The 13,535-nt window shown below is 32.4% G+C and overlaps 1 long non-coding RNA gene and 1 pseudogene across 2 annotated transcripts; both read right to left on the bottom strand.

The window, feature by feature from the left end:
* LOC110262485 lies at nt 5,198-6,062 on the bottom strand (annotated as a pseudogene).
* On the bottom strand, nt 6,524-7,129 carry LOC107628906. 2 transcript variants are annotated; one of them, XR_002360286.1, is made up of 4 exons: nt 6,972-7,129; nt 6,829-6,880; nt 6,717-6,745; nt 6,524-6,653 (listed from the first exon to the last, which is right to left on the bottom strand). It is a non-coding gene; the product is annotated as an uncharacterized LOC107628906 (long non-coding RNA). The 2 variants fall into 2 exon arrangements; XR_002360284.1 differs by having other exon boundaries at nt 6,602-6,745; nt 6,829-6,889.

Genomic DNA, 13,535 nt, shown 5'->3' on the forward strand with positions numbered 1-13,535 from the left:
TTAGTCAAAATGGAATTCATCAACTATGGTAATGAGTTTGAGCTCTACGATTATAATGAATGAAATAAATAATGCCTTGGCCAAGGGGTTTGAATGAATTAAGAAATGAGTTTCCTAAGTCATTCATAATTCATTATAATAATGGTAACAAGTTAGAGTTTGACAATTAAACCGTACTCTAAAAGTTAGCCAAGAGCTGAAAAGATGGAAGGAGTTGTATTTTTTGTTCATTATTTATTCTATGATGAGTTTTAAATATGGATAAGATCCCAACTGATTCTGTTTCAAATTAAATTGTAATCTGATTCACAAATCAGTCATCAATCTCATACTATATATATGTGTATATGATAAAAGAAAGTACACACAAGTTTTTCTTTTACCTCCACATACACAAATATTCCAATTCTTAGTGAAGAATTGCTGGTGCAAGGAGTTGCAAGAAATTTCTCAGTTAAATTCATTGGTCAAGGAGTTGACAACAAGGATTAGTCTCGGTGTGGATACACATAGTACCTTCGTACTATCGAAGGAGAAAGTTTTCATTCACTAGGGTACTTAGGTATTGGCATCTAACCCATCTTATTTCAATAAAGTTTTAAGCACAAAATAGATCAATAGGATTACTTTATTACTTCCGCTGCGTGTTATGAACACTTGTAATCCTACAGTAATAATTAATTTCCTTTGTAGTTTTTCTATTAATTTCCTTTGTAGTTTTTCTAATATGTGTATATATTTTTGAAAATGGTTGCGTTTTGATGATAAGAACTTTTACTTTACTAAAGGAATAATGGTTTCAATTAGATTAAATGAATTATGGTCAACAAGATTAATTTTTTGTGTGTGATTAATATAAGTGTCCAAATTGATATATAGTTAATTACTTCATATTAGACATATAAAAATTAACAATTTTTTTCTAGTTATGACAAATTGACAACAATGGAGAAAGATTTTTTGAAAAATTATACAGTTATCAATGTGTGTTACAATGTACGAATTTTAAGAATATAAAAAGTTGTGTAATGTCTATATTATTTTTTAAAATCTTCAGAAGTGTGTTAGTTTTAGACCGTTACTAGGTTATGAGAACGAAAAAAATACTGATGTTATTAATACAGAAGCATTCTGCATAAATATATGATTGAGAAAGAGTTACATTTAAAAGATTTAATACACACATGTTAACTTGATAATTACACTTGATAATTACATCTGTGATTGTTTTTAGGGTTTGAATCTATGATTTTGAGATTATAAAGAAATAATTTAATCGCTGATCTAAAACTCTCTTCTACTTTGTAAAATATCCCCGAAAAATAGTACAAAAATAGTATAAAGATTACTTTTAATAACATTTCTTCAATGGAAGATACTTAGATACAGATTCAAAGAATAAAGAGATACAAAAAAAGAAAAAAAATATGTTTTTAAGTCCCTCTTTTCTTATTTTTTATGTTTCCTTTTTAATGATATCACAAAAGAATGTACATATTCTATGTATGATTAGTCAAAGAACACACTTCATGCTGATAGCTAAAGTAATAATGTAGACAATTCCAAAATCATATAAGCTCTCAATCACAAAAATATCACAGAGCTTTTGTAATTACAGAATAATCATCATTTCGTGGCAATTTTATATTATATAGTTAAGAGGTTGTTCTAAATGATTTGTGATATTTTATCAAACATAATGAATGCATTTAATAATTTAAAAGTTTACACTTAATATATTGAGACCCAATATTCTTATTCTTCAACTTAATCATATTAATTAAAAAGATCAAAAATAGAAGAAAATTTTTCTAATTTATTAGGAACACATAATCTATAATAGTTCCATCACTATTAATATCACAATGGTTCTTCTATCATTATTATTATCACCTTTCACCAATTTTACCATGATGTCTTTTCCCGTCACTTTTTTTTAATCATGTAATCTCAATGTTAAAATTTAAATCTATATTATAAAAGCAATGATATTTATCATTATTAGATTAGCAAAGATAAATTTCAATTATATTAAAGATATAAGGCTCTATATTCTAAATTAATTATGAAAATGAGAATGTACACATATAAGATAAGCCATACAAACAACTAATCTAAATCACCATAATCATTAATTTGAGCATAGTACCATGCAAATAAGAGTAGAATTATTACTGCTATCATGCAAATTTAAGTACTTATCAAACGGAGATAGAAATACCAAAGAATGTAAAAGTGAAAAAATTTAGAAACAAACATGAGCATAGAAACATAATAGGAAGTTATAAGTGAACAATGTAGAGTGTATATTCTTTTGCTATATAAAATGATTCTCACAATAAATGAAATGAAGCAAGAGATGATAACCACTACAAGAAATACCGTTAAAATCGACGGCCAAATCGACGGTTTTGCCGTCGATAATATTAAAAATCGACGATAAAATTGACGATGTTAGTCGTCGCTTTAAAGCGTGTCGATTTTTCAAAAAACTAATAAAATCGATGGCTTTTTTGGGTGTCGATAAACTTTTAATAAAATCGACGGCTACAGTGTCGATAATATAGGTTTAAGATTTTTACATATTTAATAAAAGCGACACCTTTGTCATCGATAATATTATCTAAAATCGACGACACTTGTGTCGATATTTTTATTTATTAAAATTGACAAATTAGCTGTCGATTTAATTATTAAATTACCGACATATTTTCCATTTTCTTTTGTCTATTTTACATTAAAATCGACAACATTGCCGTCGATTTTTGTCTATGTTAAATTTAAAAAGCGACAGCATTGCCGTCGATTTTATTGTAACCAAAGATGCAAATGATAACAGCAGGGTCATATAGAACCACAAATTGAAATCTAAATTCATTAATTTCATATTATAACAAATTGATAAACATACACTCATTATGCCACTACTATAATAATTAACATATATCTATACAAATTTGATAAAATAATTAACATAAAACACAACTTATAACTAAAAGAGAAATGTAATCATGTGATACTCTAAATAAGTTTAAAAAATAGTATGAAAAATAATAAAGTATAGCTAGAAATATGTAAAAGTATCTATGAAGTATCTAACACGACGAGTCTCTACTATAGATTCAACAGACCGGATTATACTTGCGTATCCGATGCCTCGGCGAGTCTCTGAAGAGCAAGTCCTTGTACCTGGTAGCACAATGTAACTATGCATGTATTAAATTGATGAAATCAAACATGTCAAAAAATAACTGAAAAAGGCACTGAAGCTTTATACACACCTTTTTTTGACAGGATCATAAGATTCAACAACCCCCCATAAAACCTGAAGAAAAGAATTTTATAAGAGCATCAATTATATATATGGAAAATAAGAGAGCTTAATGAAGAAGCTAAGACCTAGTAAGAAAAGGAATGAGATTGCACACAACAATTACACCCTCCTTTTGTATAGTGATTTCTTTTTCTATCAACAATAAACTTTATTTTTTCACTATCCATAGGAATTTCATGCCGAAGCCTTCGACAATTAATAGCATTTTTTGCTCTAAGTATTAGCATTATCCTAAATTGATAGTTCACAAGCATGGACATACTACAGCATCATATACCATCATAACTGCTGAGATGGAAGAGAGGATAGAGATTGCATGAATTTCATGTTTTCCCAAATTCTAATTCAAATTAACATAATTACATAGTATCTATTCAGATTCTAAAAAAATAGAAATAAAGGCCACAGTTGGTAAGAAGACTGAAATACTTACGTTTTGTCCGCTGGCCACCAGACCATGATCTTACTACCAGGCAATGGTTTGACAAGGTCAACTATTTTCGATTCCTGAAGTAAAAAAGAATATAACAACAATTGAAAGGAGATGAATAAGGAAACTTTGTTTTTTGTTAACACTGAAATAAGTTTATGATTCAAACTATGATGACTAATATCATTAACTAATGGTATGGAGCCAGGAAGAAATTTTTGTTGCTGGTATTTGGCAATGTTAGTAATATAAAGGCAGTTTATATTAATTGTTGGAGCTGGCACATATCCTTAACGAGTGTCGCTTTTTAAGGATCTTCCAAGACCAGGTTATGGCAAAAAAGAATATCAGGGTATAAAAGTTAAAGGAAATGGGACACCTCAAGACTTTCTAATGGAAAAAAAAAAAGAAACTGAAATTTCAATTACTCCACTAGATTTCAATTACATGCATTTACCTTTCCTTTGGCATGTCTTCTTGTCAGCCTTGTTTGAGGATATTATAAAGTGGAGACAAGATGATCCCCCGAAAAGACAAAATATCTTAGGTTGGATATTATACTAGAATATTGTATTTTGTTATACAAGAATATAAAAAAAGGCTAAGGCTATATTAGTGAAAGTCTTTATAGTTTCACTGTCACTCATTTTTTAATTATGTCTTTATAGTTAAAACTTGTAATCAGATTAGTATATTCTATACGCGTTACGTATATCTAATCAAGTGCCTATATCATAGAAGCATATCTTAACAAGATCCTTGAGTTTAAAATTTTGTAATCAACCTCATGTAATGGTCATGGATGATAAATTACCATTTTCCTGAAAATTTTTGTACAGCATAAGATCTTGATTACGAAATTTTTACACGAGAAGGATTTGGTTGAAAAATATTAGCATAGTATAAGGACTTTAGTCCAATATAAGAGCTTACTTAAAAATGTTTAAACTGTAAGCATCACATTGAAAATTTTTTTAAAAATATTAGCAATACCTCATCAGCAGACGATTTGTTGAGATCCTTATTAGCAGTAGATTTAAGCTTCTTCCTTTTCAAGCATATCAATATAGCTGCATTTTTTAATGGAAAAATGAGACAACTCAATTAAACACATGAAGAGAACACTAAATAGAAAACCCAATAACAATAAGAATCCATACATGTGGCTGAAAGAAACCATCAGAGTCCTCATCGAGTTTACTCATCTATTCTTGCCTGTGTAAGTGAAACCTAAATGGCCATAATGATTAGGTAGCAATCATTAGATATCAGATCGATTCAAGGTTTAAGCTACTTAATTGACAAATTCTCGTTGTATCAAAACTGATGAACACTGAATTTCTATGGTCAAAGGTCAAAGCAAGTAAAAAATAATGGATTTTGATAGATACAAAATCATAATGTTGTAAAAATGAAAAATATAAAAATAGTGAACCAATGAGCCATAGAAACTAAAGAGAAGAACAAAAGATATCCGCAAAGACTTCACTGAGAAGGGCGACAGCAGAAATGAGGTTCTGAGAAAGCCAAAGTGATGTGCAGAATTATGTAGCAGATTGCTCCTTAGTGGAAGGAGCTTCTTTTTGGGGTACCTCTGTAGTGCCATTATTGGTGGCAGCATCCTTCGGTTGCGATGCAGGTGCACCTTCTGGTGCAGGCTTCCCATTTTTAAATGCTGTTTCTTTTGCATCCTTGCCATCTTTGGGGCCTTTGGCAGGTGCAGGTGGAGGCGGCATCATGTGAGGCGGCATCAGGTGCAGTAATTTTTGTCGGCCTCTTTGTGGAACTTCTCTTGATTAGCTAAGTATAGCTGTTCCATAAGCGAAATTTATTATAGAATTAAAAGACAGGAAGGAAGTGAACAATGATGATGATGATGTTTTACCTTCTCCCTTTCTCTGTTTTGAACCTTGTTAGTCTCAACATTAAGCTTCCTTTTCTCATAGAAAGCCACCTTATATTCCTCAGCTTCCTCAATAATCTTCGATCTCATTTCTTTCTCCCTTTTCTCCTTCTCCTCTAACTGAATGGCATTTTGCCTGCATAAGGAATTCATTTTTGTTCACAACTGAGTTCCGCAAACATGTAATTGACTTTAATTGACCTAAGATAGGATAACTAAGCTACTTATTAATAAGCTACTTATTAATGTAAATACCAGATAGGATGACTAAGTCATTGAGATCAAGTCTAGCATTATTAAACTTAGTTTGCAGGGTGGTGAAGTTATCAAATGGAGTAGGAATGTTTCTTGTGGATTCTGACAAATTAGAAACTAAACCATCCCTTCTACCTGTTGGAACTTGCCAAAAGAGTCCACCCTGAAGAAAATCCCATGTTAATTATATAATATTAGTGTTGATGAATAATTATTATGTTGATGTACTCACAGTGGCAACAATAGAGTCTCTGGTAGCCAAAGTTAAGATATTAGCACAAGAAACAACACCAGGGCATGCAGCTTCCACAAGGCTCTTTATTCCCTCAATAAAGTCAAACCCTCTCACTGTCAAGTTTGGTGAAGCATTCTTCTCAACTTGCTTGTTTGTGTTGTTCAAAAGCACTGATCCATCACACCCCTAAAAATTAAAACTCAGGTTATTTTGAAACACAACAAGCTAATTAGTAATTACTTAAGTAATAACTAAATAATTACCCTGATAAAACAATCATGAAAATGCATTGTTATTAATACAGCTGCAAGTGAAGGAGCTTTGTGGATGTGCTCATTCACAAAATCAGAAACAATCTTCTCAGCTTTTGGGCAGCTTTTAGCATGGAAACCCAAGCCAGTAGCATCATCTATTACACAATTTTCTCTTAAGCAAACCCACATTGCGTCCAAATCATCAGCATTCAGTGTTCAGTAAATAAGGAGAATGTCACCAACTGAGAAAAGTATCACAAGTTTAAGCGATATAACCAATGAATAGGTTAGCCAGAAAATGATACCTTCAGAAACCTGTACTTTGCCAATTGCCCTGTAAGTGGTACCTGATGTGTTATATAAGTGGTACCAATGTGTTATAAAAATTATTAGAAAATAAAGTCTCAGCGATGGTACCTGATGTGTTATATAAGTGGCAACTGCCCTTGTAAGAACAAACCAGTGCACTCTGCAGGAACTAGCAAATTTGATTGAGATGCAACTAAAAAAGTTGAATTTCCAAATGTTGTGAATGCATGCATATTAATCTTTAGACCAACCTGACCATCAGGTGTATAACAAGCAGCAGCAACCATCTCATGCATATCAGTCCAATCAACAACCTGCCTATCAGGAATGCTCCATATGCGAACCTTAGCATCCAAGGATCCGCTAATGAAGTAATTATCATCAACAGGATTAAACTGGATGCAAGTTACTGTGACAGACAGAAAACAGATTGAAGTAGAAGGTATGATTAGCAAAAGAAAACAAAAATTTGGCAGAGGAAAAAAATTGCTTTCACTGATAAACTTAACCATCCTATTACACATTAGAGGACTTGTGTAAAATTAATCCTATATGCAGCAAAGACAGATACTCTGACAAAATTGTACTTGTCTGGCACAATTATGGAGCAAATTGGGTTCGATTTGGTAGGGATATGATGCACTGGGAACTAATTCAAATTTTATTGTGAAGAGGGAGAAGTCTACTATGATATAGACACAAATTTTATACTAGAACGAAGTATGAAAAAGTAACAATTTCACATGCCTTCTTGTAGAAACTTGGAATTGTACCAGCTTCCATGCTTTTCTTCTGCTTTTCTTTGAAAATGTAGAGCAAAATCCTCTTCATTTCAAGCTCTGAAAAAGAGCAAGTTAGGGTTACAGATTAAGTGAAACCATAGTTCAAAATTCCAATACAATTCGAATTAATTGCTGAATTGAACAAAGAGATTGAGATAACAGAATGAAGTTCTTCATATAGCGGGTAAAACCAAAGCAGCTACAGGGAAGAATCAGAAAATATGAGATATGGAACAAGAAGAGGAAACAGAGGGCAATAGTAATAGATTCACAAAACAAGGAAACAACATAGAAAAGTAAAGAGAAAAGGAACTGTGAAATCATTTGTTGCAAATTAAAGTAGCACTCGCAATAGTTCATGTAACAAATTGCTGGAGATTCATACAAAGAAGGAGGTGTTACGATGTGTTTTCGATTTGAAACAGGGGGCGGAGGGGCGGTGGCGCGTGTGTGATGGGTGCGGGAGCAGTAGAGCAACAACATGGTGGCAGCAGAGCGAAGAGGCGCAGCGGAATCAGAGAAGTAGGGTTGGTGAAATGGAGAAGGTGCCAATTGGAGTTAACTTCTGAGATAAACTGAGGTGAACTGGGGAGAAATGAGGGACGCGGGAACTAAACGCGGGAAAAAACTGTTTGTTGATAAAAATCGACGGTATCTAAGTCAATTTTATTTGGAAAAACAAATCAACACTTTAGCTGTCTATTTTATATAATAAATCTAAATCATCCATCTCATTTTAAAAAAGATCTTCATTGTTTAAATTTATCGATGGTAAAAGGCCGTCGATATAATAAATATTAAAATCGACGGCAATCCTGTCGATTTTAAAAGAAAAAAAAATATTCCCGCCCAATCTCTGTCGGCAATGCAATACTGGCAGATGAAGGTTCTAAGTTTCTAAAATAATAGACGACTCCATCGTCGATTTTAATATTTTATTTTTAATTTTTATTTTCTTATTTTATCGACGACTAACCGTCGAAAATTATCGACGAAGATTTTGCCGTCGATTTATAGCGTCGATAATTACCCCTTTTCTTGTAGTGGACATCAACAACAACATAAGTATAAAAGAATAAAACTTGCATTACACGTTTTTAGTTTATGTTATAGATGTAGACTTGGTCACTATTTAAAATATGGTATTTTGAGCTTTGACCTGAATCTATGATTTTGAATTTATAGTACAAAAGAGCATTGACTCTAGATCATTGTTTTGACAATTGACATCTAACTCTAGAATAAAATGAAAAAATATTATTTCTCAAAAAAATATTTTTATCTTTATTTATTGGATTCCAATTTTTTTATTTAGAAGTTGAAGCAAGTTCACTCACTATATCAGCAAACTTGCGTAATCTAATGAAGTTTGCCTACTGTATTGGCGAACTTCGTGAAATTTATAGAGTTCACCCACTACATCCCTTTGTCAGCTGCGACCTTATTCTAAGCTCTAATATAAATTTCACACACTGGATTCTCTTCATTCACATTTAAATTTACTATTTCTCTTTTATACTTCTCATCACTATCATCTCTATAATATATGGAATACCATTTTTATCAATTCATTATGATAGTGAAATCGTATTTGATCAAGATAGATCTGTTGTACTTAGCTCTGTGCAACCGACTTTTGTATACTTGCCAATTGAAGTGAGAGAGGTGTTGACGTTAAAAAAATTTTAAGTACACGCAGTTAGTCAACAACACACAAAGATGATGAGAAAAATCTATTACAAATATTCAATGGAGGTAGGCAGCACTTTAATTTACAAAAAGGTATTTTATTTTTTATTGTTTGCTTATTTTTTAAGCAAACATTTTTTTAATATTACTTTTTTATGTAATCATCAGTTCTAATAATTTTTTATTTGACATAGGTATCGAATATATGATGATGAAGACATACGACTAATCAGGAGTTGGCACAATCATTTTTCAAATGTCTATCTGTTAGAGTTATTTGTGTTTCTGGTTGATATGTGTGCAGGGACTTCTTTGAAAGTGGGTGATGAAAACCCATCATCTGCGACATTCAGAACAAACAATAGAAGATTGATAGTTGATTTGAACATGCCACCTGAGGGGTCAAGGGGAGTCGAATCCTAAGGATTATAATAATGGTGTGTTGGAAGCAAATTATGAAAGATATGATGATTTTGCAGTTGGAGACCCAATGATGAATCCTTATCAAGCTCACCATGTGTCCAATAATGAAGATGCAAATGCCGAACCAGTGGATATATATGAGAAGGAAGGTGAAGAGCTAAACGACTTCACAATGTCACAAGTTGTGCTAACATAGCCTACTATTTTCAAACCGTATGATCATCCTGCTCACTATTTCACGTTAAATCTTGATGCAATGAACAAAGATTGGTCCTTTAGTCAGAGAGGGTCCGAGGATGATCCAATGCATAAGTTTGAGATTGGGCAGCAATTCGAAAACAAAGAAGAACTCGTGATAGCGATAAAGTTATATAGCATCAGGATGGTTGTGGAGTATAAGATATTAGAGAGTGACCAGTTGAAGTATGTTGTACAATGCACCTAGTTTGTGTAGGATGTCAAAGAAACATACACATTTTATATCGTCAAAAGCAAGAAAAATAGAAAGTTAGGAGATATAGTGGTTCACATTCTTGCATGCAAACAACATTAGGTCAGGATCATGGAAGATTGGATTTGAAGGTGGTAGCTGATTACATTCACTATGGTAAGGTGGATCCTACAATCAGCATAAGAGTTCTTTAATGAGCCATTGAGAATCACTTTGGTTACAAGACATCTTATAAAAAAATTTGGCTTGCAATGCAAAGAGTCATTGCAATGATATATGGAGATTGAGAAGCATCGTATAACGAGCTTCCTACATCGTTATTCGTAATACAGATGTACCTATCTGGTAGGACTGATTATATTGCATTTAGTTAGTTACTTATGATTCGTTGTATTTTAACATGCAAAGTTCCTGATTTAGATACTTGAGTGCAACTTGTAACATAGGTGTTGACAACGATAGTGCCATGTTTCATTGGGTGTTTTGGACGTTCCCTCCTTGTGTAGAAGCTTTCAAGTATTGCAAACACTTATCTCGATTGATAACACTTATTTATATGGAATATATGGAGGTACTCTACTGATGACTATTATCTAATATGGTAATTCAAATATATTGTCCATTGCATTTGCTGTGATCGAAGGAGAGATGAGAGAGGCCTAGCCCTTCTTTCTATCTAATCTCAGGCAATAAATGACTACAACCTATAGCCTGGCTATTGCATTTTGCTGCCTATAGTCGGTTACACGACACATTTGGCAATACAACCACGCAAGAACAACTGAACTTCAAGACGACCGGTCACATCGGTTCAGGTCCTCCAACAGAGGTAATCACCTCATGTGCATGCAGGAGACAGAGGCATCTGGAAATAGAATGCCCTTAAGATCTACATAATGTACCTTCGGATGTATTAAAATAGTCGCTCCTCTATAGCATCATCAGCCAACTCACCACAAACAGTGTCTCTGAATCACGATTAGTTGATGGTCCACTTATTCTGACCTTATCTGTGGTTCAGACTTGGTACATGTCTTAGAAACTGTTGTCATAGGTCCTCCATAGAACGCTCATCAGAGTATTGCTCCCAATCAGTCTCCATCAACATTGAGACCCATCTATATGCCATGTCCTATAAGGTAATTGTCATCTTCCCACGTAGAATTTGGAAAATATGATACTTTCTCCCCCCCAATGCGAATACCAAAGGTTAGTCATGGTCTCACTCAACCATGTAGGCTACATGTTCGAAACCAACCCATCGTACATGTATCCTGATGCTCTCGTTGGATCTCGCCAGTAAATTCTAATGAGTCTACAACACCTTGTTAGGCTAAAAAAAAATTAACATTTATGTCCAGTACGTGATTAAAATAATATACATATTTTATACTTATTAAACTCATAATTTAAACAAATACTAGTTGGCCAAGTTTTTCAGTAATGTACTCTACCTGGTCTAATCTATACAACGTCTCCTCGTAACCTACTAATTCTTAGTCCATTAAAGTATTAAAAATAAAATCTTTACAAAACTAATATCAATCATTTTTAAATCCACAAAATTTTTAAACAATTAACAAAATATATATCTCTATCACTTAACACTAATTTCAAAATAATTAATTGTAAATAATTTTTACATTTAAAAATAAAGTAGTTTAGATAACTTACTTGAAATTTGACTTGAAGGCAGAGAAGTGAATATTGAGAGAAGAGAGTGAAAATATGAGGGAGTAAGTGAATTCTTTTAATCATGCGTGAGAAAATGAGAGGACCACTTGGTGTATATAGGTGAAGTTTGTCGCGTTGGGTAAACTTCATAATTTTCACGAAGTTCGTCGATGCAGCGGGCGAACTTCAACAAATTAGACAAGTTCGTTGATGCAGTGGGTGAACTTGCTTCAACTTCCAAGAAAATTTTGGATCCCAATAAAAAAAGATAAAAAATATTTTTTGAAAAATAATTATTTTTTATTTTATTCCAAAAAATTTTTTGAACACTCACATTCCTGAATTGATTCTCCTTCATAACCTCAGCTCATCCTAACAAAAGTTAGCTACGTGTGAAGTTGCTAGTATAGGAATATGATGTAATTTAATCTCTCCTTTAGTAGGCAAAGAAAATGACAAGTCTCTTTTTTACCATATTCTCTAGACAAACAATTTCATATCCAAAATTCTAATATTAACATCATCCTTTGATATATTTATTATATATTATTAATTTTACAATCAAAATGTGCTACATGATATTTTTTCATTACAATTGAATTGAATTATTTTCCTCCAAAATCAAGGAGGTCTATTATTATTTCCACTATATTATTATTATTAAAAATTTAACCACTAAAATATAACACATGATACTCTTTTATTACAATTAAAATAAATTTTTTCTCTTAATAAACTTCTTCCCTTATCCTTTTTTCTAATTCTCTCATTCTTTCTCTCTCTCTCTCTCTCCGTTTTCTTTCTTTCTCTATTCTCTCCCCTCTATAATAATAATAATAATAATAACTAAAATATGTCAAATAATACTCTTCTTTCTCGTTATAAGTAAAATAAAATTTTTATTTTCAAAATAAATGAGTTCAGGAGCCACTCTCTTGTATCTTCTGTAACACCCTACCATACAGAGCTTTACACCTAGGATGTAAAACAGAGGTGGCGAGGCACTACAACCTCTAAAAATAAAATCTTATATATAATATAGTTGAAATGAAGTTTATCTAAGAGCTTTTGAAAGAAAGTTAAAACAAACATTAAATGAAAAAGCGCAACACTCCTGAAAGCGTTAACATAAACGAAATAAACTAAACATGAATATATACAAAAAGAGTTCCAAGATACAGATAACAAAGCTTTTGACTTGGTTCGCGAAGTTAAGACCGGCCAGAGCATATATATACATACATATATACACGTGAAACCCAAAATATCCAAAGATACTGTTTACAGAACCTGTTTCTCCAAGTCAACCTCTAGGGGAGACATAACATTATATATATATATATATCGGACATATATAATTATGTACATATGCATCTAAACCAAAATGAAACCCCAAACAAGTAGAGTTCTTCGCTTGCAGAAAGCTTCCAGTATGCCTCAGTGAGATGCCTCACATCCTGCATCTGAAAACCACAAAATATGTATGGGATGAGAACTAGAGGTTCTTAACATGGTAACGATTCCCATATAACTAACATTAAAGTTGAAGGCGATCTTAGAACTTTCGACAACAGATTCAAAGTTAAAACTAACATTGAAAACCATAAACAGGGTGAGGTATCTAAGGATTCTAGATTCTATTTCAATTTCTAACTTAACTCCTATGTTCATCACCTTTTCTCCAATCCTCCAAAATACCGATGCACAGACAAACAATCCATACAAAGAAAACATAAGTAGTTTACAGTTACAGCAAACAGAACATATAACAGTTAAGTATGAATATCAATTACGCA

The sequence above is a fragment of the Arachis ipaensis genome, chromosome B01 (assembly GCF_000816755.2).
Source record: "Arachis ipaensis cultivar K30076 chromosome B01, Araip1.1, whole genome shotgun sequence".
Taxonomy (NCBI): domain Eukaryota; kingdom Viridiplantae; phylum Streptophyta; class Magnoliopsida; order Fabales; family Fabaceae; genus Arachis; species Arachis ipaensis.